Here is a 24,710-nt window from a genome sequence, read left to right on the forward strand (position 1 = left end):
ATGCTTATCTTTGTATATCTTCTTCAGAGAAATATTTCTTTCATGTCCTTTGCCCATTTTTAAAAAACTGGCTATTTGTCTGTTTATTGTTGAATTTTAAAGTTCTTTATATATTCTAGATACTAAATATCAGATATGTGATTTTAAAATATTTCTCGTATTCTTTGAGTTTCCTTTTCACTTAATTTTTTATTTGATGCACAAACGTTTAATTTTGATGAAGTTCAATTTCTCTGTATTTTTCTTTTGGTGCATGTTGCTTTTGGTGTCAGATGCAAGAAGCCATTTTCTAACCCAACATCACAAAGATTTATGGTTATGTTTTCTTCTAAGAGTTTTATAGTTGTAGTTCTTATTTTTAAGCCTTTTATTCATTTTTAGTTAGTTTTTGTATATACAGTAAGACTGCAGGTGGTCCAAGTTCATATTTTGCATGTGGATATCCTATTGTCTCAACGCCATTTATTGAAAAGGCTATTCTGATCAGGCACAGTGGCTCATGTACATAATCCCTCACCTTAGTAGGCCAAGGTGGGAGGATTGCCTGAAGCCAGGAGTTCAAGACCAGTCTGGGCAACATAGTAAGACCCTATATCTACATTTTTTTTTTTTAAGCAGGGTTTGATGGTGCATGCTTGTAGTCCCAGCTACTCAGTAGGATGAGACAAGAGGATCATTTGAACCCAGGAATTCGAGGCGGCAGTGAGCCATGATTGCACCACTGGATTCCAGCCTGGGTGATAGAGCAAGACCCAGTCTCAAAATTATATACACACACACACACACACATATATACATACACACACACATATTTATATCTATACACATATTTATATATTAAAAATATATAAATAAATATATAAATATATATACATATATACATATGGAATGTGTCATCCAGCTTTGCTCTTTCCAAGATTGTTTTGGTTATTCTGAAACCCTTGAATGCCCATATTATTTTTAGAATCATCTTACTGATTTCTATTAAAGCCAGTGGGAGATTTTGATAGAGATTACGTTTATCTCTAAATCTATTTAGGCTTAATTGTCATCTTAACAATATTAAGACTTCCAATCCATGAACATGAGATGTATTCTCATTTATGCAGATCTTCATTAATTTTTTTCAACAATGTTTTTCTAGGTATCAGTGTACATGTATTGCATTTCTTTTATTGAATTATTCCTGTTATTTGGTAATATTGTGAATTTGAATTATTTGAATTATTTTCTTTTGTTTCAGATTGTTCATTGCCAGTATATAAAACTTAAGTAGACTTTTGTGTTCATCTTGTGCCCAATATATATTATTGCTTTTTGCAATAACAATATTTGCAACTCTTTAGTATTTCTTGTTAAGTCAGATCTGCTAGCAAGAAATTATCAGTTTTTGTTTATCCAGAAATGTCTTATTTTATCTTTCATTTTGGCGCAGTTTTGTGACAATTTTCTGAGAATAGGCTTTGAAAGAACCACATCCGCTTTTGCTCCCCTCACTGGATGCCAGAATAATGGTTTTCATTGTGAATCTATCTGATCAGTTATTTTTCAAGATGAATACAGAGCTGGAGAAGGGGCAGAGGGAATAGGACAAGTTAAAATGCCACAGAGATTACTGTTCTTACTGAGATTCTGCCAATTTTCTTGCATAAGTGATCCCCGGATTTCTGCAAACTTTTGGCTAACTTCCAGAGTTCTGAAAAAGTTCATTGTTTAAGTTTTTGCATTTTCTCATTGCTTTTATGAAGGAGGGAATTTTCAGAGGGCCTTAATGTGTAATTTTTTATATTCCTCAACCTTCTTGAATGTGTTTGTGGCAGGAATACTGAAACGTGCCAGAGAGACCTGATGGTCTAGTTAGAGAAAGTATGTGTGCAACTATTATAGAGCAATGAAGAATGCTTTAGTAGTCTCCTAGTCAATTGGTTGTCCAGGGACCAGTAGCATTGATAATAGTGGGAGCTTATAAGAAATGAAGAGTCTCAAATCCCTCCCAGACCTTCTGAAATTTAATATTTTAACAAGATCCTTAGATGATTCACATGCACATTAAAGTTTGAGAAACACTAGTGTCATGTACTTCTTATGCAATGCCAGCTGCTGCTACCCACAACCCCTCTACCCTAGTCTAGTAGTGTAGCACAACACATTTATTTCTCACTCACACTGTAGCCAATGTGGGTGGGTGGAGACTCTCTTCCATCTGGTAACACAGGAATCCAGGTTCTCTTAACTTTGTGACAGTACCGTATAAACACATAGCTTCCAAGTTTTCCACCCAGAAGATAGAGATGGAGCTAGCAGGCTGTCTCTTAAATGTCTCAGTCAAGCAGTGACACAGAAAACTTCTGCTCAGGGTCCATTTGCATGAACTAGTCACACAGCTCCAGTCTATCTGCAAGTGGCTGCAGAATGTGGAGATGGAAACCTGGACTACTTGCTAAGCACTATCTCTGCCACTCTCCTTCACAGAGACATGATCAAACAGAGATGGTTAGAGGAAGGAAGTCCATTTTTAGGGAAATCGTAGATATGTTTACAAAGAAAGTATAATTTTGGTTTGGGGCTTAGAAGGTGTACTAAGTTTAAATGTTAAACAAGCAGAGGAAGGTGGTTATTAGAAGAAAGGAGAGTTAGTTTAATACACAGTATTCTAGGAAAAAGAACTGGCCATCAAATTTCAGTCAGAGAGAAATATGTGGTGGAGATATTTCAGAAAATCTCCTGTTCTCATTTGTAACCTTGAGTGAAAATTTTGCAGTACAGCCTTTTTGAGAGTTTGATTTGCATAGATTTGATGACTTGGAAGTGTGAATTCTGAAACTGTTTGCCATGATCAATTTACAGACATAATAAAAGTGACCATACATCCTTACCCATCTGCACAAGGAGGGGCAGTGGGACACAAAGTAATGAATGTAACACTGGGCATTTGGAGGTTACAGTTCTAATCCCAGTTCTGTTTAGACATCCACTGTGCAATTTTGAGCCTGACCTATAATTCTGCAGAGCCTTATGAGAAGTTGACACAAACTAGTGGTTCTCAACCCTGGCTGCACGTTAGAATCATCCATGACACATTCAAAAATGAGCAGACTCGGGGAAACACTCCAGGATGGGACAAAGCCACCTGTATTAAAGCTGGATTAAGCATCCCTAGTCTGTCCCAGTGGTCCTCAAACTTTAATGTGCATGTAGATCACAGAAGGCTTTTATTAAAATGGAAATGAGTCTGTGGGCCTGAGATGTGACCTGAGAGTCTGCACTTCTAATAAGCTCCTGAGTGATGCTGATACTGCTAGACCCAGATCCCCTCAGGGCTAGATAATCTGAAATCATTCGTCAATTTCAGTCAAAAGGCTGTTTCTTTTTTTTCTTTCTTTTTTTTTTTTTCCAACTTAATCAAATTGGCCAGTGATTTTAGCATGGTCTAAAAGCAGGCTGGGCAGACTCAGGCAGAGAAACCTCTGGAGGGAGAAGGAAAATGTTTGTACTCAAAGGCTAATCCATTGCCCACTCCGAGGCATCAACAAGAGGTATGAGTGGGCATTGCTCATCTCTCATGTCAACACTGCCCATACAGCAAGGGCAGGCAGCGCTGCCTCTGGAGACACTAGACAGACTGATCAAGGATCAGAAGGAGCGAGAGTTAGGTCACGAATCATACAAGCCGTGCTGTGCTACTGGCAAACAAGGCAGGGAGGAAGGGTGAGACTGGAGACTCACATGCAGTTGGCACCCAAGAATCCAGCCAGTGGCTTTCTCATGCACTATGCCACTTAATTCTTTATAAAAATCCCCAAGGCTGGTATTATTAACCTTATTTTCTAGATTAGAAAATTGTGGCTCAGAGAAGGTAAATCATTTGTCAGCCAAGAAAGCATCTGTGTGACACCCAAGCGCACCCTCTTTCCATTACAGCAAACTAAAGAGTGTCTTCTGTTTTAAGACATGTTGATGGTGGGTAGGGGAACTGGGGTGCTATGTCCCTCATTTATGGTCAGTTCATCATGGCCTGGATGGTAGTGTTGTTCATGTAGTGTTTCTTTCTAATATTTTCCAACATTTATAGTTTATCTACAGATAAAAAGACAAGAAATGATCTATAAATGGAAGCTGTGGAAAAGGAAGCAGTTCAAAAATGGTTGTGAATTGTTTTCCTGGCTCTCACCATCCTCTGAAATTTACCATTATCAAGGCCAGAAAAAGCAAAGACATATAATGCAACACAATTTTGATGCATTACACAATATATATTTTCTTCTATTCCTTGACCCTACTCCATTCCAACTAGGCTTTGCTGAGTGGGATTTCCAAGTAGGATAAGCTAATTCTGTTCTTCAGGGCATTTGCATCCTTTATTCTCTCAGGTACTACTGTGGTTCCTTCTCTCAGCTTTCCATCTGAGCACTGAAACCACCACTTCAGAAAACACTTTTCTGACCAGCCTATCTGAAATAACCTTCCCCATACCAGCCACCCCATAATTCTCAATCCTCCAACCTCTTTTTCTTTTTTATAGAGTTCATGACTACTTGATCTTATACATTATGTATTTTAAAAACCTGTTTCCTCACTGTGTCATCCATTTACCAGAACAATAGTTTGCAAACTTACTCTGAAAGGACAAGATAAATATTTTAGTCTTTGCTGGCCATATGGTCTCTGTTGCAACAACTCAGCCCTGCTGTTGTAGCAGTCATAACAATATGGAAATGAATGGGCGTGGCTGTGTTCCACTAAAGCTGCATTTACAAAAACAGGCAGTAGGTTAGGCTTGGTCTGCAGGTCATTATTTGCTGACCCCTATCTAGAAAATAAGTCTCATGAGAACATTGTCTTTCCTGTCTCCCACAATATTTTCACTACTAAAAGTCAGTGCTTAGCAACTAGAGTGTTTAATTGATTTATTTTTGATTGAACAAATGAACAAATGAGTGAATCCATTACCCCAGGGAATGGGGATCACAGGAAAACTTAGGTAACAATATAAGTAAAGTAAATTATGAGCTTTTAAAACTGAGATCCTATGTGCTAACGACAGCGTGATATCTCTGCTACCATGTCCTGTCTTGATTATTACAAGGTGAATTTTAAAAGACACGTAAGTAGTGGGGAAATAGAGCCAGACAGAAATACTGATGTGGATCTCTATAAAGGGACCCTGTCCCCTGCTCTTTCTGGGCTGAGCATGGCCAATAGCTGAAGGTTTGAGTGACAGAACCTGCAGAGAGCTTTGGAGATCTAAGAATAAAGGAGATGTCCCTCTCCATCTTAGGCTTGGGGAGCAGGGGAATGCTGAACATAGCAAAAGAGAAACAAAGATGACTAATTGGATGATGTGACAAAAAATAAAAAAATAAAAAACTAGTCGTCCTTACAATACTTGTGCCAATGTGGCAAGGGTCAAGGCTCAATGGGTCATCATGCATCTAAAAGCAGCTCAATCTTGATATACACCTGGAGTGGTCTTGAGGTTGGAATGAGGATGCTGTCTCAGAGACCAGCTTGAACCACTGATCTGAGTTCTGGAGGGACTGTGGCCTTCTTAGCTGATACCAGCATAAAGTAGATCCCAATGCCATGATAGTATTAAAGGTCTGCTTCCTGGGCTCATGATCTGTATAGTCACATAGCATTCATTCTTAGAGGTCCTAGTGGTTGGTTTAATGCTCTGCTATTGCTGTCCTGAAATTCTTAATAATTTTTGAACAAGGGGCCCAACAAATTATGCAGCTGTCCCTGGCTCTACATAAACACTATCAACTTAGACTGAAACCCAAGGAGACAAGGAGAAGTTATTCCATGACTGTCCCAAGAAAACTTGGAATGGACTCAGTTTACTCTAAATTGTCAAAGTATTTTCCAAGGAGCAGAATGGGATCTGGAAACAGATTCATTAGCTATAGAAAAATAAAACAATTTGACATTCTGCCAGTGTGTATTAGTGGGCCAAGATCTCTGGTTTCTACTGATGGGGAGAAAGAGGGCTACAGAGAGATGCTTAGATAGTTCCTAGCGGATTAGTTGAAATCCCTATTGAGTTTTAATTCATTGTGAAAATATTAGGAAACTGTATTCTCAGTCTCCAAGAGACTTTTCCAGAATTATCTTGTGTTGGTGTGAGGCATCTGAGTCATTTTGGAACTCTGGGGAACTGCCTAGTTGTCATTCCTTGCATAGTCTTTGAGTGAAGCAAAATTTATATATACTGAAGAACTCTAAGCTTTAGGCCTAATATCAAAAATTGGTTTGTATTGAATAAGCAGACTGTGTAGCACAAGCTGCCTCCCAAAAGAGAAAGGATGAGGCCAGTCTGGAGCCACTAGGAGAATGCCGGGATGGGGAGACATGACCAGTGGCAGGTAGCAGATCATTTAACACTGAGAGTAACTCTCACTGGCCTTGAGATAAACAGTATTGAAACAATTGCAGCTCATCCACCTCCAGGCACTGACTCACTGATCCCCCTGTTCCACAAGCCTTAACTGTAGCTTTGATTAGACCAGAGACTGATTTCAGTAACTTTCTCCTGATAAGAGACCACCCACGTGGACAAGTTCTGGCTTATTTACTGAGGCTTTGCACTGAATGTCTTCATGTCCCCACTTCACATTTTGACATATAGGGCCTAACTGTCATGCATTTAAATGTTAAGTCTCCACCCCAAAGTGAACATGGGACAAATGTACATACATGTGTATGTTTGTTCAGTTTGCATGTGTTAAGACCCCCTTCATGAATATTCAGAGCTGTAACCTGTTGGATATATTTGATCAAGGCATTCTGTACAAATTCCTGTTTCATCCTTCCCTCCCTCAAAGTGCCTGCCAATGGCCTCTGCCAGGGGCTATGCTTTCCAGCCTGTCAGAATGGCCACCTTGCAAGCTGTAACCCTTTATAAGAAATAAAATCTCCTTTCCAAATTAAAAAAAAAAAAAAAAAAAAAAAAAAACATTGAGAGTAACTCTCATCCATGTCCATTTTGCATGAGATAGACTCACCACTCTAGATGACTGGAAAATGGGCATAGCATAAAGTCAAGTCTTATAATTATGCTATTTTAAAGAGGTTATGTATTCCTAGGTCATGGAGTCTCAAATTTGCATAATAATTCAGCTATCAACTAATCTGGAGTATCAGAACAGCCTGACAAGGCTTTGTTTTCATGAAGATTTCTCTCTAGCACTATTGAAAGACTTATATGGAGGACTTTCCTGAAATCTTATGTAGATTCTATACATTAGGGTTCTGGTTTGTGAAAACACTCTCTGCATCTAGAAGAGAGCATTTTGGAAAATTTTGATGTTTCTCCAGGCACAAGGGCAGTCTGTTGGACCTGTACTGCCCTCCTGTATCTAGGAACCTTGGATAGGCAAGGAAGGGCAGGTAGCATATGTGATGGGCTACTGTCCACATTGAGTTCATGCAAATTAACTCTTGGAGGACTTGCAGTAAGTCCCTCGAAACAATCTGTCTAAAATACACATATGATCATGACATGGCCCTGATGCTGAGTTTTGATGTCCCCCAGTTGTCTAATGGGTCACGTGTAAAGTCCTCAGCTTGGCCACTAAGCTCCACCATGGTCTGACTCCTGCCTACCCTCCACTCTCCTTGCTGACTTTGCTGTTTCCTTCCTCTAAGCCTTTTCTTGTGCTGTTTCCTCTGCCTGAACTATCTTTTCCTCCTCTTTCGCTGGGTGATAACTTCTCCATTTTTTTCTCCTCCAAAGTCCCACTAACCCATCCAAGCACAACTGCTACCTCCCTCATTTGGGCCAACATTGTATCTCATAAATACCTTTATTATTGGCCCATTCTCACTCTGCTGCCAGGATTGCAATCTGGGAGCTTCATCAGGGCAAGGACCAAGGAAGTTTTTCCCACCACCTGGCTTGATGCATGATAGGCTGTTAATAAATATTTGTTGAATGAATTAATGATCTCTTGTCAGACTGAGCTCTCAGAGGACAGAGGACTATGCTTTTTTACTTGTGTATTACCAACATCTTACACAGTGGCAATTAAGAAGAATGTAGTTATTGCTTGTTTATAGAATACATATGCCATTAAAGGAGCACATCTTCCTTTTGGTAGTAGCAAAGGCTAGACATTCAGTAGAGTGTAGCCACTTTAAGCAGAAATGCGGAGGCAGCACAAGTGCCACCACCAGGCAGTCCCCTCAACCAACTTAAACCTAAGACCTTTTTGGCATCCTTTAATTGATCATCAGCTTTTGATTGCATAGACAGACATTTGTTATGAAGAAGGTAATTGTATATCCTGCTAGCCTGGGATAGCACTGGTTAATGCCTAGTGTCTTGGATTATTATTTAATTCCCGTTTATTCCTCAAAGTGTCCTAGTTTGGAAGATAAATTATATGGCCACCCTAGTTGTGTGTTAAGTGATATGCACATACATTATAGGTATCAAGTTATTAATGTTTCCACAAAGTCCAAAATATGATACCACCTGATGAAGCTTGTAATGAGGTAAGAGAGATGAGAAAAATGCTCACAAATTAAAATGCACTGAAGCATCACTAGGTGAGTAAATGAGGTTGTATATGACAGTGTCCATGTGTTTGTGAGCTCTAGAAAAAGCTTCAGTGAGAATGTGACACTGGGAAGAGCCTTGAAGAATGAAGAACAGACTGCTTCCAACAACTGAAGTTCTTTTTACTTTTCCCGAAAGAACCTGGAGCAATCCTGTCTTGGTTCATGCTGGCATTTTCTCCTGCCCTGTTTTTCTGCCTTTGCTTGCAGTGCCTTTACCTTCCAGAGTGTTTTTCCTACTTTGATGCATTTATCTCAATGTGATTCATCTTTCATGACCCAGGTTGAACCCCAGAGTTCAGGGTTTCTCACATTCATGGTGATTCCTGCATATTTCAACTCCTGTGGACCCTAAAACCTATTTTAACTAGCTTGTCACTTACCATATGGTACCTTCTAGTTTTTTTCTCATTTGTAACATCTTCTGTTAACTCCAGGAAAAAAGTAAATCTTCTGGTGAGAATCAGAAAGGTTTGACTGGAGGAATAGAGACTAGAAGGCAGTAACCCTGGAATCACTGTGGCAGAGGGAGGAATAAGGGACTGAGTTCTAGAACCTGGTGTCAACTAAAGATGAGAAGTTGCCTGTGAGAAAACACCTTCCCCCAGACCAGAGCAGAGTGAATAGTCCCTTACTGGCAACCTGCGGCATAGGGTCATGGACATATAGGGAGAAGCAAAAGAGCAGTGAGAAGTTCAAGAGTAGACTTTTGAGGGCACTGGAGGTGAGCAGCAGCTGAGCAAATGGCCCCAAGTGGTGGTTGGACCGCTTCCTGATGGTGACATGAGAAGGTACTGGCTTCTTCCAGGTCCTCCCTATGCCCATTCTGCCAAGGTATGGAGGTCTGAGAATGGTAGACTATCCACAGTGCACAGGTGGAGCCTGTGGAAAGAGCAGAAGGAAGATTTTTTAAGCTATTGGAAGATTTTGGGAACAGGGTATGGGTGTTTCCATGAGGACAAAGGATTCTTCAGAAGCCAAGAGATAATCAACAGATGACATCACAGTGATCTGGGAATGAGATACCACACAGGACAGAAAGCAGCATTGCAAGAATATTCTCCTTGTTTTAATCCAGAGAAAGAACTTTTTGAGGAGCTGAGGTACCAAACAATTGTCCTGAAAGAAATGAGTACCTTGATGCTAGTTCTAAGTTGGCAATAGGAACACACCTATTACATGCCTTTCTTTATTCTTTTCCTTTCTTCCTTCTTCCCTCCCTCCCTCCCTCCCTCCCTGCCATTTTTCACCTCATCAGTCACCCCCCAATTGAATGTAAGTCCTTAGAAGGGATTGGTAATATGCCATAATGAATTAGATCACCACATTATTTAGCCTGATGTCTTAACCCTAGTAAGTAGGTGCTCAATAAATATTTTCTTATTTAATAATTGGCTGGGAATGTTCGTGGAGAATATGAATGTGAACATTTCTTTATCAGTGTCACTCTTGAAACTTAAACATCAAATATTAGCAATGCTTTTGGCTCCTTGGTTATTTATTTTAGAAACACCATATTAAGGTCCATTTTGTGGGCACTAGCTTTTGATGACCATAGGATTTCATGCTCAGATATTTTGTTCTTAACATTTTTAATGTTTTTCCTTTTTTTTCTTTTTTCTTTTTTCCTGAAGCTTGGGTAATGGTGGATACCATAAGGAGAAAGCAAGCAGACAGACAGACATGAGGTAGAAATCAGGTTCTGGAACCCAAATATCATCTTAACAGGTTAGAACACCAAGAGCAATGAAGGACGTTGAGCACAGCACAGCTTGATTAAGCAGAGCACAGAATCCATCAGGTGACACATGGACTCTCTGGGAAGCACCAAGATGGTCAGCCAAGGAAGCTAGAAGAAAAATAATGACATCAGAGAACAGTTATTTGTGAAAAGGCATTTTCTGAATCAGTAAGGGTCTCATTTTCCCTTAGCTTTACTCTGTGCATAAACTGGGGGACAGTGCAGTTCCTTCTGTTTGGAACTTCTTGACTACTTCCTCTTCCTGCTGCTAAGGCTTTCTCTCACTGCCACCTGTTTCCTGCTCTTCTTAGCTCAGCCCTTTTGAGGTCAGACACACGCTTAGACTTCAGAGAGCATGAATATACCAATGGCCTACCCTTCATTTCTTTCCTAACTTTGCAATGTATGGAATTTCACATGTAGAGCAATGGTTGCCAAAGCTCGGGTGAGTTTATCCACCTAAGAAAGAGCTTTTCAGCCGGGTGCAGTGGTTGGCTCACGCCTGTCATCCCAGCACTTTGGGAGGCCGAGACAGGTGGATCATGAGGTCAGGAGATCAAGACCCCGGGCTAACAAAGTGAAACCCTGTTTCTACTAAAAATACAAAAAAATTAGCCAGGCATGGTGGCTGGTGTCTGTAGTTCCAGCCACTAGGGAGGCTGAGGCAGGAGAATGGTGTGGACACAGGAGGCGCAGCTTGCAGTGAGCCGAGATAGTGCCACTGCACTCCAGCCTGCGCAACAGAGCAAGACTCCGTCTCAAAACAACAAAACAAAAAGCTTTTCAAGGGATGAGCTTCGGCTCAGAATTTCTGGTGGACCAAAATGCTGATTCTCTTAGTTCTAGGGAAGACTGGAGCCCCTGGGCTGTTCTCCAGGGGCATGTTGGGAAGCATTCATCTAAAAGTTTACCTTAGCAGCAGCAGCTTCAGGAAACCATATCCACAAAACTTGAGCTTTCTTCAAGAATGAAGAAGAAAAACACCAAGCAACCCTCTATTTTCAGAACCTCAGGAATCATCTGAGAAACACTGCTTGCTTAGGAGTCAAACTGACATTACATAAATCATCAATTATCCTTCTATTTGTGTACTATTTATAACCCGCCTAAGTGGCCATGGTTTGCCTGCCTCTGTGCTTTTGGACTGGCTACTCTGCTTCCTGAAATGCCTTTGCCTCCAGGAATGACCTAGCAAATGCCTAACTCATCTTTCCACACCCAGCTCAAAATAACTTTTTTTGTGAAGCCTTTCATGATTTCCCCCAGCAAAGGCAGAATCTGCCTGTTGGGTTCTATCAGATTACTTTCTCAATTACTCTTTTAGTGCTTAATTAAATAATTTTTAAAATAATTACCACATGTCAGGAACTCTGTTAAGAACTGGGGAAAACAATAATGAAATGAGACAGACCTTGTGGCCAAGATTCTTTGAATCTGTCTCTGATCACATTGGTGAGATCGTACCTATTTATTTGTTCCTTACATACCAGGAGCATGGTCTCTAGAGTCAGGCAGCCTAAGGTCATACATGGCTCTGCAATTAACTATCTGTGGGACTGGGAACACTCTTGAAACTCTATGTACCTCACTTTCCTTATCTGTAAAATAGGCACGTTAATAACACCTCATAGGTTGTTATGAAGAATAAATGAATTAATGTTTGCAAAGTGCTTAGAACACTGCTTAAAATTTAGCAGGCACTCTTAAATATTACTCATTTCACTAGGCTCTTCCCTCTGGGGTAGGTTCTTGATGTTATTTTTTGTGTGTTTCAAGCATTTGATGTAGTATGCAGCATACAGTAAATGCTTAATAAATATTTGTTGAATAAATGAACCATTATATAACAGATTAGTTTTAAAAAGAAAAGATTCTAATTCTTACATCTCTTCTAAGGGAGAGAATTCACTATTTGCTCCCTTAAGACATTCAGCTTGGATAGCCATGCATGAAACCATATTAAGCCTGGAGAATTTCCATCCACTCTGGGGGCTGCTATTGATTTTACCTACTGAAATATTTGACTCCATCATAAAATGAAAGATTATTCACAAACAAAACAGGGAAACAGTCTTTAAATGTTTATATCTGCAATTCGCATGCGATTTAACATTTTCCCTTTTGCATAGGAGTGAAAAATATCTGTTTTAGATGGGAGTAAAAAATGGCTCCAAATCGATTGGTTATTTGGTCTATAGTGATTTCAGAAGATGTATAGGAAACAGAAAATAATTTTGTAAACTGATTTTGCTTGGAAACGGCAGAGGATCAGATTTCTTCCCTGGCTCAGCCAGAAACCAAGATTTTTTTGTAATGGGGTTTACTGTGATGGAATTTGTCAGTTAACTGGGTCAAACATTTAGAGTAAATCATCTTTTCACTCTGCCTAATGATTACAGTAGTCCTCCTTCATCCACAGTTTGTTTTGCTTTCCACAGTTTCAGTTACCTGTGGTCAATGGTGGTTTGAAAATAGGTGAATACAGTACAGTAAGATATCTTGAGAGAGAAAGAAAGGAAAGAACACATCTATATAACATATTGCGGTATATTGTTATAATTCTATTTTATTTTAGTTGTTAATCTTACTGTGCCTTATTTATAAATTAAACTTTATTATAGGTACATATATTTAGGAAAAAACATCATATATGTAGAGTTCTATACTATGGACAGCTTCAGGCATCCACTGGGGTTCTTGGAATGCATCTCCCATGAATAAGGGGGGACCACTTTCTTGAGTAAAAGTCAATTGTACTATTTTGGAATGGGAGGAGAATTGTGGTATGATGAGGGCAATGCTACACTTTGCAAGGACCTAGGAGCTCTCTCTTCAGTTTACTCGGTAATTTATCCCTACTGGGTTGAAAGTCTTTTGATAAGAGTATAAGCCTGTCACTCTTCCAAGTCTTGAGAAGGGCCTGGCTCTTCCCCAAGACTCACATAGAATGCAACATGAGAACTAACGTAGACTTATTGCTTCCTTTTCCCATGCTACCAGTTATTTAGCACCTATCATGTATCAGGTCTCTTATGTGCGTGGTCTCACTTAGTCCCCATAATAGTGGCACATAATATTAAGAGTACTAACTATAGTCTCTGTGGCTTTTCACATTCATGCTTTATGTTCTCACATGTGTAACAGTTCAGTCATGTGTTTTGAGGGTGGCCTTCCACATAGTGATTCAGAGATCCAGTCTCCTTCCATCAGGTGGCTCTGGCCTTCTTTAGGACCTCAGAATGCTCCACTGGATCCTCCTCATTCACTGGAAAACCAGAGAAAAGTGTAATGGAATGAACTGTGATATGGTTTGGTTCTGTGTTCCCACCCAAATCTCATTTAAATTGTAATCCCCAGTGTTCGAGATGAGGCTGGTGGGAGAGGTGATTGGATCATGGGGGTAGTTTCTAATAGTTTAGCACCATCCCCCCAGTGCTTTATTGTGATAGAGTTCTCATGAGATCTGGTTGTTTAAAAGTATGTGGAACCATCCCCTTTGCTCTCTGTCTTTTTCCTGCTGGCCATGTGAATATATGCCTGCTTCCCCTTTGCCTTCCACCGTGACTGTAAGTTTCCTGAGGACTCCCGAGAAGCAGAAGCCTGTGGAGCCCACAGAGCCATGAGCAGATTAAACGTGTTTTTTTTTTTTTTTTTTTTTTTTTTTTTTTTAAGATGAATTATCACTCTGTTGCCCAGGCTGGAGTGCAATGACACGATCTTGGCTCATTGCAACCTCTGCTCCTGGGTTCAAGGAATTCTTCTGCCTCAGCATCCTGAGTAGCTGGGACTACAGGAATGTGTCACCACACCGAGCTAATTTTTGTACTTTTTAGTAGAGATGAAGTTTCTCTATGTTGGCCAGGCTGGTCTTGAGCTCCTGACCTCAAGTGATCTGCCCACCTTGGCCTCCCAAAGTGCTGAGATTGCACACATGAGTCACTGCACCCTACCCAAACCTCTTTTCTTTATAAATTACCCAGTCTCAGGCATGTCTTTATAGCAGTGCCAGAACGAACTAATACCAATTGTGTCCCCCCAAAAGATATATTTAGGTCCTAACCCTGTGTACCTGTGACTGTAACCTCACATGAAAATAGGGTTCTTGCAAATATAATAAAGATACAGATTAAGATGAGGTCATATAAATTAGGATAGTCCCTATATTCAATGACTGACACCTTTACATGGAGAGGGATTTGGAGAGACAGAGAAGGCATAGGAAAGAAGGCCATGTGATGATAGCAGAGATTGGAGTGATGCAGCTACAATCAAAGATCATGGGATTGTTGGAAGCCACTGAAAGCTAAGAGAGAGATTCTCCCTCAGAGCCTCCAGGAAGAGCCAGCTCTGTTGACACCTTGATTTCAAACTTTGAGCCTCCATAGCTGTGAGAGAGTAGAGAGTAAGTGTCCATTTTACCACCTGATGTGTAGTAATTGTCAATGACAGCCCTGGAAAGCTAATACAGAAAAGGAGAGTGGGAAGAAGGCTTCATCACTAAATTCTTTCAGACCTGAAAGATGTTGCACCACTGCCGTCTGTTTGATTCCAAAGAAATCTGTCAGTTTTGTACTTTTGTACATAATGTGTATGTTCTCTGGTTGCTTTAAGATGTTCTTTTTATCACTGGTTTTAGGCTATTTGATTATAACATGTTTTAATGTGTTTTAAAATGTTTCTTGTGCTTGGAATTTATTGAGGTTCTTAGATATGCATGTTTATCATTTTTACCAAATTTGTCCATTTAAAGTTCTCCCACAATTCACTGATGCTCTTATTTGTTTCACTTTTTAGTCTTTTTTTCCTCTATTTTGAATAGTTTTGATTGCTGTTTCTTCAATTTCACTAATTTTTTTTCCCCAAGAACCCATCTAATCTTCCATTAGTCCCATCCAGAGTATTTTTTACCTCAGACATTGTAATTTTCATCTCTAGAAGTTCAATTTTAGTATTTTATACTTTTCATGTCTTTCCTGTAGATCCTTTTTGTTTTTTTTTTTCTTAAGATGGAGTTTCACTCGTGTTGCCCAGGCTGGAGTGCAATGGCACAATCTTGGCTCACTGCAACCTCCGCCTCTTAGGTTTAAGTGATTCGCTTGCCTCAGCTGGGATTACAGGTGTGTCCTGTAGATTCTTAACACATGAAATATAGTCATTATATCTGTTTTAATGTCCTTGTCTAATTCTATGATTGGTGTCGTTTCTAGATCGTTTCTCTTGACCTTTTAATTTTCTCTTCATTATGGATTGCATTTTTCCTGCTTCTTTGCATGATTGGTAATTTCTGATGGATGTTACACATTGTTGGGTGTCATTAGCTTGTTGAGTGCTGGATATTTTTGTATTACTATATGTATTTTCGATTTTTTTTTCCCCAAGGACGTGGTAGAGTTACTTAGAAACACTTCTATCCTTTCAGGTCTTTATTTGAAGCTGTATTGAGTGGAACCAGACCAACATTCAGAAATGCCAGAAAAGCATAATTTTTCCCAATAAATAAGGGAGGTATGTATTAGTATTCTGATGCCCTTTGAATTATGAAGTTTTTCACTTTAACCCTTGGAAACAGGTACTGTTCCTCACCCTCAATGAGATACAGCTTCATTCCTGCTGATCCTTTCAGGTGGTTCTTTCCCTGGGCTCAGGGAATTTTTTTCACATGTAAGCCCTGATCAGTTTTTAGCTGAATAGTTGATGGTTGATGACTTTCTGCAGGTTCCTGGAGTTTTATCTTTCTTTAGCTCTCTTTTCCTGTGTTCTTCCCTGCAATCTCCAGGCACTTTAGCTTTTGCAGATGCCTGACTCCCTTGTTCTTTCTCCTCAACTAAGAGAGAAGTCTGAAAAACCTGTTTTCCCTCTCTGTGCTGTGGCCTGGAAACTTCTTCCAGGCAGTAAACTGGGACAATTGTAGCACTCACCCTCTTGCTTCCTATCTTAGGGATCACTGGCCTTTGTTGACTAATGTTCACTGTCTTGAGTGATGTTGGCTCACATATTTTGTCTGATTTTTAGTTTTTTTAAGTGAGAGATTGATCTGGTCCTGTTTCTCCATTTTGACTGAAACATTGTGGTGGATTAATCAGGGCCAGAAATTCTTGACACTCTTCCCACTGAGAAGTATGGTCTATGTCTCCTACCCTTATGTTCAGACAGGCTCTGAGGCTGCTTTGACCAACAGAATACAACAGAATTAGCACTATGTTAGTTTCCCAGACTTTAAGAGATTGTCAGTCTCGTTTCCTTGCCTTGTAGGACACTCTCTTGGAACCTTGCCATCAGGGCACAAGGAAGCCCATCACTCTATAGAGAATCTGATGTGGAGAAAAACAGAGGCCTGGCTGACAGCTCCAGCTAAATCCTAGTTGACAACCAGCACCAACTTACCAGCCATGTGAGCGAGCGATCTTCGAAGTGGATCGTCTAGCCCTAGTCAAGCTGTCCCAGCAGATGCCACATGGAAAAGAGACAAGCTGTCCCTTTAAGCCCTGACTGAATTGCAGATTCATGAGCAGAATAAATGACTGTTATTGTTTTAAGTTGCTACGTTTTGAGGTGGTTTATTATATAGCAATAGGTACCTGGAACACCCAGTTTTAACAGGCAAGAGCTCATCATTTGGCCCATGCATTGAAAGTGGTTGGGGAATGTCGTATAACAGCATACTTTCAAAGACAAGAATGTGGATTTGCTGGGCATACTGTTATCTCCTCTACTTACGGTGTAGGTTTATATCCATATTGGACATTCTGGGAAACTAAGACTCAGAGATTAAATAGTATGTCCAAGGTCATAGCAAGTAGTAGAAAGTGTCAAGATTTGACCTTGGCTTTCTTTTATCTTTAAACCTGAACTCTTGGCCAGGCATAGTGGCTCACACCTATAATCCCTGCACTTTGGGAGACAGAGGCAGGGGGATCACTTGAACCCAGGAGTTTGAGACCAACCTAGACAACATAGTGAGACCCCTTCTCTACAAAAATTACAAAAATTAGCTGGGTGTGGTGGTGGGCACCTGTGGTCCTAGCTATTCAAGAGGCTAAGGTGAGAGGATCTCTTGAGCCTGGGAGGCCAAGGCTGTAGTGAGCCAACACGCCATTGCACCCCATCCTAGGGGATAGAGTGAGAGTATATCTCCAAAAATAAAAAGTAAAACATTGAAAAGGAAATAAACCCGAATGGTTTCTTCCATATCCTTCCCTGTAGACTTCATCCATCTGAGTGGCTAGAGCCCTGCACCAATTTCTAGGCTTCCTTGTACGCTCATAAATTGCTTTTCTTTTTCTGTATCTGCCTACTCTGCTAGAGGAGCTATGACAAATCAGTAGAGCTAGTCTACATGGTTGGGCTAATAGACACCATGAAATAAAGTGGAGGACCCTCCAATAGGGGCACATGTGAAACTGAGAGTCATGTGGGAAAACAAGTTCCCAGATCTAGGGAGAAGAGCCTGAATATGTCACCAGAATATAAAAGTCTAAATTTGTGACCACATTTAGTGAATCTGAGTCTCTTAAGTGCAGAGAGTAAAGAACACATCTGGGGTTGTCTTGGAGTGGTCTTGGGACCAGCACTGTGACTGGCTGTTATAGGCAGGATGAAGTATGACTTAGGGCTGGCCCATATGTATTTGAAATCTCAGGGTTGGGACTGGCATTTGTTGTGCTGCAAGGGATTTTTCTTGGGCTGGTGGAGATTTAAAAGGAGATTCTCATGTTGCAGCTTATTGCCTTTGACTCTGTGATGATTAGTTTTATGTGTCAACTTGGCTAGGCTATAGTAACAGTTATTTCATTAACACCTAATCTAGGTGTTGCTGTGAAGATACTTTGTCGATGTGGTAAACATCTATACTCAGTTGACTTTATGTAAAGAAGATTATCCTTAATAATGTGCACAGCCTCATCCAATCAGTTGAAAGGCCTTAGGAGCAAAATAGTTTTCCCTGATGGATGAATGAGAAATTTTGCCTCATGACTGCTGCATCAGATCCTGCCTGAAATTTTCCAGCCTGTCAGCCTGTCATACAGATTTGGGGCTTACTAGTCCCCTAGTCCCCACAATTATGTAAGTCAGTTCCTTGAAATTATCTATCCATCCATTGACCTTTTACTGACCTCTGATTCACTGGGGAGCCCTGACTGGTACAGACTCTGAGGGACACAGGGAGCACAAATTACCATTCCAAGGATACACTTGAGTTCTTTGCTGAAGCACCAGAGAATACAGCCAATAACATTAGGACTCAGTTACGAATATTCAGAGAAGACGAAATGCCACCAGCAACTTGACCTGTCTTGGTGGCATCAAATACACCCTTGAAAGAGAAAAGTGAGTTTTCCCATGCCCTAATCTCGATTGTTCAGCGAATCAATGCATGCTCATCTTGGAAAGCTGACTTATTGCCCGAGTAGCTGGGACTACAGGCGCCCGCCACACCCAGGAACATCTTAGTCTCGTGGCACAGTGGCCTCCCAAAGTGCTGGGATTACATGAGCCACCGTGCCCGGCCACACCCAGGAACATCTTAGGTGGCAACATTTAAACCCTTAAACTGAGGTTCAAGTGCTGTGGGGACCAGAGCTGCTTTAAGGAATTTCTGCAACAGGCAATTATCTGCATTGCACACCAGGGCTAGGCAATGCTTGTTGGAAGGCAGCGATTTAAACTCTATGCACACACAAGTGGCCTCCGAATTAACTGCAATGTCTGTGTTAAAAAGAGAGAATGAGGCAAAAAAAGATCTACAGCCAGTGTCATTATGGGCAGCTCAATGAAGACATCTGCTCCATGCCCAGTGGCGGTCAGAACTGCAGATAAGACACATGACTGTGAAGTGGATGGAGAATGAGATGCGGAAATATTATGCCATCCTATAAATCAGTGGTACATCCTCACTTTGAATACAGCAGTCAGGGCCAGCTGTCTTATCTCAACGAGGATATAAATGAAAGGGTGAAAGGCCAGTGAAGGGCAGTGAAGCTGATTAGAGACATCGGAGATGAGGTGGGGGCAGGAGGCGACAGGGTGGATTTTGCTGGCAGAGAAAATGCCAATGATTAGAGCTCTATATTACAGAGTCATGTGGAGTGGTGAGAGACCAGGTGGAGGTAAATGAAGTAATAAAGGGCTCCCCAAAGGCCAAGTGGGTGTTCCTGTTTATCCCGCCTCATGAAATTAAATGGCAACAGATTTGAAATGGATGAAAGGACATCTCTCTTAATGCATAAGGTGCCTGGTTTTCAATTGCGTGTCTGCGAGGCTGCCTGGCCTATTGAGGAGCATGCTAGGGAGTTGAGGCTGGGAGGGAGGAAGCACTGTTTCTAGTGAGGTGGGTGTGTCTGGCCTGCTTGCTTTTCCTGTCCAAGTCTCCGGTGTGTCTATAACATGGAGGGGTGGGGCCATATTTTTTCAGGTCCTTCCAACTCTGAAGATTTCTGATTCTCTGCTTTTCCCTGGAATCTCTTCCTTCCCTCCTCTGCTCCCCCTGCTGGGAAAGTAAAGGAAGGCAGGCTAGGAAATGGGGTAGCAGAAGCAGGTTTCCTGGGCCTTCATAGCACTGGGTTGCAGAAGCTTGGGATGCTGATGAAAAGGACTGTTTCATGATGTAAATGAAAGGCTCTCTTAGATAAATGAAAGCATCTTTTTAAGTCCCAGAGTAATCCCAGCTCACACTTTCCAGTTTCTTTGACTTAAGAAAATTACCAAATTTCTTATCTTCCTTGAACTTCAGTTTCTTTCTCTTTAAAGAGGGGGTAATATGATTGCCTCCTTCATAGATTATGCATTTAAGGTACTTAGTCACACAAGCAATGTTTAGTAAATGAAATCTATTATTGAATCTATTAAAAAGTTGGCATAAACCCATAAGTAATTTGACAAATCAAACTAGTAATTTGTGGCAGATTCAAGATTCAAATGCATGCCCATCATCATGTGAAGGATGCGTTTTCCCTACTGGATTACATTGCTTTTAGTTGAGAAAAAAAGCTGCCTGGAGTCTAAGGCAGTGTTTGATTAATGCCATATGTGTAAGGCAGATAAGCACCATGGGAGGTCAGGGAGGGAAAATGCTCATAGAGTGGACTGGGGTGGTCCTTGGGAACTTCCTGGAGAAGGGGTCATTTGAATAGAGACTTAGTAAAATGGAAAACTAAAGTGGAGGTTAAGGGGCATTCACCACAGAAGAATCTCTTCATGCCATTCAGAGAGGCCAACTCGAGTCCAGGAAACACACCTACCTTATGGAAGTCAAGAGTTCCAATAAGGTGATGGTGATGAGGATGGAAGATGGTAATTCCAAAGGGCTCTGAAATGCAGGCTCAGTTTGAAATATTTCCTAAGGAAAATGAGGAGCCATCAAAGAGTTGTAAACTAGAGTGCAACACAATCTTCTCAACACTACCAAGATGTGTTTGAGAAGGTAAATACAGCAGCCGTGTTCAGGATAGAGGAAAGAGAATCTGGAGCTGTCAGATAGCTGGGCATGGCCACCATCTGGGTCGTAAATTTGTGTGGCAGGATAAGGGTAGTGGCAGGGGGAATCAAGGCAGGCATGGGGGAGTGTGGCCTGAAAAAGATCAGGTGGCAGCGATTACCAAGTACTTGTGTGCCAGGCCCTCTTCCAGTCACTCAATGGATTTGCACTACCATCCTGTGAGGTGGGCATGCTGATGGCTTTGGAGCAGACAGACCTGGAATTGCATCCCTGTTCCAATTACAAGGACTTCCTGCAGGAGTGATTGGGCCAGTTACCACCCTGGTAACTGGGTGTCAGTTTTGTCCTCTTTTAAATGGGGTAATATGATCTATCCTGCAAAGTTGTTTTGAGGGTTAAAGATAATGTGTGAAAAGCACCAGTGAGAGCTTGTCTTGTAGAAAGCATGTGCAAAATGGACACTCCTGTCGACATCTTTACTTTTAAAAGACTGCTTGAAAGAATTTTCGGCCTGGATGTGAGTGGGTGGCATGAAACTTAAAGGGTCAAAGATGACTCTAGAATTCCAAGTGTCAGAGCTTGAGAAAATGCTGTTCCCAGTGGCAGAAAGAAGGAAATTGGTTTTGAAGGAAATATGATAGACTTGGTTTGATTTTGAGGTGATGGCTGGGTATTCAAGCAGAAAAGCTTGACAGCCCATTGGAAGCATAAAGCCAGACCTCTGTAGACACCAAAATTCTAGAGGAAAATTGAGCAATTTATCAAGTGTTTAAATATCTTGCCCACACGATGACAAACATCCAGATTTTTGGAACCCATTTGACATGGATTTAAATGTCAACATTTTTATCTCAATACTTGGTTGGGTTTTGGTGCCGAAAAAGACCTCTTGTTTTTCCAGATTTGAACCCATTAATTTTGCCAAGATCCACATGGCCCAAATTGCCATCTATTTCTTTGCCCTTTGACAGGAGACTAGAAAAGGGTTAAACAAGTTTATTTCTCTTTTAGCTCTCGGCTCTCTGATTCTTTATTATTCACACCTCAACAAATCTTATTTCGTTACATTTTTGGAATCACAATGTAATTTTGGTGATTAACTTTAAATTCGGGATAATACCCTGACAGGCATTAACATAATGTCAAAACATTTTCTCACAATTATTTCTTAACCTTCGTCAAATCACTCTTCCCCTGTGGACCTTTATTAATATAATATGGACAACACCAGAACTCAAAGATGTAGAAAGGAAAAGTGATGACCGGGAACACTTATCGGAAATGATCAAGGCTAGTAAAAGACAGTGAAGCAGAGCCTTGTATTCTCACATTTCCCTGTCTCGGAGCAGAAGTGAAGTGAGTGCTGGAAGTGGCTCCTGGGATGTTTGGGTTAGAATGTGGCTGGTAGGAGTTTTGTTCCCATTGTCACATCTGTTACCATTACCCAAATGGAGCATGCATTCTGGTGAAAAACGAAAACAGCTTGGAAGGCCAAAAATAGTAGCTCAGCTCCACATGGAGAGACTTAGGAACCAGACAGCGCCTGCTAGAAGCAGAAGTAGAAATAATACCGTATAAAGTGAGAGAGTCTGAAGAGTTTTCAAAACATTTTCACTCATATTATCTACTTTGAGAATCCCAGCCACTTTGTGAAAGTAGACAAGGTCAATGTGGATCAGCCTCATTTTATGAAAATGTAGACATTTTCAGCAACTTGCTTCAAATGATACAGTGAATGTGAAGCATCATAGTAGCTTTGCTTTGGAGTCAGGGAGAAATGAGTTCAAATATAGCCTGGTTCCACCATTTACTAGCTCTATGGACTGGGAAAGTAGCTTAATTTCCCAGAGTTTTGGTTTCCTCATTCATAACTTGAAGATAATAGTAGGACCTTTCCCATAGAGTGAAATTTACATAGAAAATTCTCAATAATTGGCCGGGTGCGGTGGCTCAAGCCTGTAATCCCAGCACTTTGGGAGGCTGAGACGGGTGAATCACGAGGTCAGGAGATCTAGACCATCCTGGCTAACACGGTGAAACCCCGTCTCTACTAAAAAATACAAACAACTAGCCGGGCGAGGTGGCGGGCACCTGTAGTCCCAGCTGCTCAGGAGGCTGAGGCAGGAGAATGGCGTAAACCCAGGAGGCGGAGCTTGCAGTGAGCTGAGATCCGGCCACTGCACTCCAGCCTGGGCGACAGAGCGAGACTCTGTCTCAAAAAAAAAAAAAAAAAGAAAATTCTCAATAATTGGTAGTTATTATAACTGCCCAAGGGGTTTACCTTGCCCAATGCCTAGACAGAGGCAATTCATCAAGACAGGGGAATTGCGATAGAGAAAGAATAATTCATGCAGAGCCAGCTGTGCAGGAGACCGGAGTTTTATTATCACTCAAATCAGTCTCTCTGAGCATTCGGGGAACAGAGTTTTTAAGGATAACTTGGTGGGCTGGGGGACACCAGTGAGCCAGTAGTGCTGATTGGTCAGAGATGAAATCATAGGGAATCGCAGCTGTCTTCTTGTGCTGAATCAGTTCCTGGGTGGGGGCCAGAAGATCAGGTGAGTCAGTTTACCCATCTGAGTGGTGCCAGCTGATCCATCAAGTGCACAGCCTGCAAAATATCTCAACTATTGATCTTAGGAGCAGTTTAGGTGAGGGTCAAAATCTTGTAGCCTCCAGCTGCATGACTGCTAAACCATAATTTCTAATCTTGTGGCTAATGTTAGTCCTACAAAGACAATCTAGTCCCTAGGCAAGAAGGATATCTGCTTTGGGAAAGCACTGTTACCGTCTTTGTTTAAAGTATAAGTTTCTCTGAAAAGTTAATTCACCCCATGCCTGGGAATGAACAAGGGCAGCTTGGAGGTTAAAAGCAAGATGGAGTCAGTTAATTTAGATCTTTTTCACTGTCTCGGTCATAATTTTGCAAAGGCAGTTTCAGTTCCTCCCTTTGGGTTTTATAACACCTTAATCTTAAGGTGTAGGCTATGAAGATGGGAAAAGGCCTTTGATTACTCTGGCTGCTTCTGCTGACAGGGGACATAGTAGGAATGGGAGTGAATCCCAAGGTGAGAAGAGTGGGACTGCTTTGCAGCTGTCTGCCTTTACTCATGCCGGCCTGGCTGAGCTTTCAAGGACTGCATGGTAAACATGTTAGTACTTTCAGCTATGGTTTAGTACAGTAGTCAAGTGAACAGCATACTATAAGGTAAATAATGAGTCCTAGAATGAGGAGTACAATTCTTAATTTTAAAAGCAAATATTTGAAAGCATTAGTTTGGGGACTTCTAACCCACAAAGAATTTAGTCTAAACCACAGGAAAAAAACCTTATGAACAGCTAACAAGAATGTACTATGGTTTGTGTGTATGTGTGTGTGTGTTTTGTTGTTAGCAATTTTTCTCTCCAGTTCCTATTTTTTTTTAAAAAAAATCATGATAGAACTGATTTGTTTACAAAATAAACTTTAGTCTTATTGTACTTGCCTGATTATTTGCATAAAGTAAGCAGGAATAATTATTTTTCATATTTAATTGGCTTTGATGGAATGCTGTTCCACAAGGAATCTCAGACAAGACTTTTTAAAAGCCAAGCCCAGCCATGGGTCTGTACCCTTAAATACCTATGAGTTGGGTAAATTTCTCTCCTCTTGAGGTCCCAAGATAACTTGGGGCTCCTGGACCTGTTAGAAAGTGACATGCTTTACTTACAGGTCAGAAACCTTGTACAGGAACACTGTGTGGACAAGGTATGAGGCCAGTTTTCCTAAGAGGCTTTAATTGGCTCTATAAGTCAACTTTGATTCTTTAAATAAAGCATGCCATTCTAATTCCAAGCCTTGGTAAAATAACCAATTTTTCTAATTGTGTCCTGTTACAAAAGAAAACAGATTCTTATTGCACTTATGCAATTAACTGTACTGCTATAAATTGAGAATACTCACAAATAGTTTCCACATTCTGGAGAAATTAGGTA

At 40.9% G+C, this 24,710-nt stretch overlaps 1 protein-coding gene and 1 long non-coding RNA gene across 4 annotated transcripts in view; one reads left to right on the plus strand and one right to left on the minus strand.

Moving 5' to 3' along the window:
* LOC126958940 (uncharacterized) overlaps positions 1-16,836 on the plus strand; it is a 31,492-nt gene extending 14,656 nt beyond the window's left edge. The window contains exon 2 of the long non-coding RNA XR_007727409.1: positions 16,553-16,836. This is a non-coding gene — a long non-coding RNA (uncharacterized LOC126958940). The remainder of the gene's footprint in view (positions 1-16,552) is intronic.
* MRPS11 (mitochondrial ribosomal protein S11) overlaps positions 1-24,710 on the minus strand; it is a 1,182,883-nt gene that overhangs the window by 785,395 nt on the left and 372,778 nt on the right. The gene's annotated exons all lie outside the window — the stretch shown is intronic.

The sequence above is a fragment of the Macaca thibetana genome, chromosome 7 (assembly GCF_024542745.1).
Source record: "Macaca thibetana thibetana isolate TM-01 chromosome 7, ASM2454274v1, whole genome shotgun sequence".
NCBI lineage: Eukaryota > Metazoa > Chordata > Mammalia > Primates > Cercopithecidae > Macaca > Macaca thibetana.